Below are 1691 nucleotides of genomic sequence, written 5' to 3'. Positions count from 1 at the left end.
AAAGAAAATGAAATAATATCATTTGAAGCAACATGGATAGACCTAAAGATTATCATACTGAGTGAAATAATACAAATATATGATATCACTTATATGTGGAATCTAAAAAATAAGACAAATGAATATATTTACAAAACAGGAACAGACTCACACTGCTATGTTTAAAATAGATAACCACCAAGGACCTGCTATATAGCACAGGGAACTATATTCAATATTTTGCAATAATCTGTAATGGAAAAGAAACTGAAAAAATATATTTTAGGTTGGTGCAAAAGTAACTGTGGTTTTTACATTGTTTAAATTCGCCATTTGATATTGGAATACATTCTTAAATAAATGTGGCTATGTTATACATCATTTTAAAGTACATGTCTTGCTTTACATCTTTTGCTAATGACTTTTTTTTAACATGTATTTTAGACCATGGAAAAGCTGTTAGACAAAAAGCAAATTTGAACAATTTTCTTGTTTGAGTTCAAAATGGGTTGTAAAACAGCAGAGACCACTCACAATATCAACAACAGATTTGGCCCAGGAACTGCTAATGAACGTACAGTGCAGTGGTGGTTCAAGTTTTGCAAAGGAGATGAGAGCTTTGAAGATGAGTATAGTGGCTGGCCATCAGAAGGTGACAACAACCAATGGAGAACAATCATTGAAGCTGATCTTCTTACAACTACACAAGAAGTTGCCCAAGAATTCAATGTCAACTATCCTATGGTTGTTTGGCATTTGAAGCAAATTGGAAAGGTGAAAAAACTTGATAAGTGGGTGCCTCATGAGCTGACTGGAAATTTAAAAAAAATTGGCATTTTGAAGAGTCATCTTTTCTTATTCTATGCAACAGTGAACCATTTCTCAATTGGATTGTGATATGTGACAAAAAGTGTATTATATATGACAACTAGTGATGACCAGCTCAGTGGCTGGACCAAGAAGAAACTCCAAAGCACTTTACAAAGCCAAATTTGCACCAAAAAAGACCATGATCACTGCTTGGTTGTCTGCTGCCCATGTGATCCACTACAGCTTTCTGAAGCCCAGTAAAACCATCACATCTGAGAAGTATGCTCAGCAAATCGATGAGATCCACTAAAAACTGCAACATTTGCAGCCAGTATTAGTCAACAGAAAGGGCCCAATTCTTTTCCTAGAGCATACATCACATAACCCGTGCTTCAAATGTTGAGCAAAGTGGGCTGTGAAGTTTTGCCTCATCTGCCAAATTCACCTGACCTCTCGCCAACCAATTTCCACTTCTTCAAGCATCTCAACAACTTTTTGCAGGTAAAACACTTCTACAACCAGCAGGAGGCAGAAAATGCTTTCCAAGAATTCATGGAATCCCAAAGCACAGATATTTTACACTACAGGAATTAACTTCTCATTGGCAAAAATGTGCTCATTGTAATGGTTTCTATTTTGATTAACAAAGATGTGTCTGAGCCTAATTATAATGATTTAAAATTCATGGTCTGAAACCACAATTACTTTTGCACCAACCTAACTGAATCATTTTGAAGTACAGGAAAGTAACACAATATTGTAAATCAACAACACTTCAGTTTTGTTTTTTTTAAAGGTTGTATTATAGAAAATAAAAATTTTTCTACTTCTCTCAGATTAAAAATAAAAATAGAATATGATGGAACTGAAAGAAATATTTGGCTCTATTTTAAGTATTTAAT

At 34.2% G+C, this 1691-nt stretch overlaps 1 pseudogene; it reads left to right on the top strand.

The window, feature by feature from the left end:
* Positions 1-426: 426 nt before the first annotated feature.
* Positions 427-1433, top strand: LOC138929895 (histone-lysine N-methyltransferase SETMAR-like; annotated as a pseudogene).
* Positions 1434-1691: the final 258 nt, after the last annotated feature.

This window comes from Ovis canadensis, chromosome X, assembly GCF_042477335.2.
Source record: "Ovis canadensis isolate MfBH-ARS-UI-01 breed Bighorn chromosome X, ARS-UI_OviCan_v2, whole genome shotgun sequence".
NCBI lineage: Eukaryota > Metazoa > Chordata > Mammalia > Artiodactyla > Bovidae > Ovis > Ovis canadensis.
The sequence above is the reverse complement of the archived record's forward strand: the minus strand, read 5'-3'. Positions and strand labels throughout refer to the sequence as shown.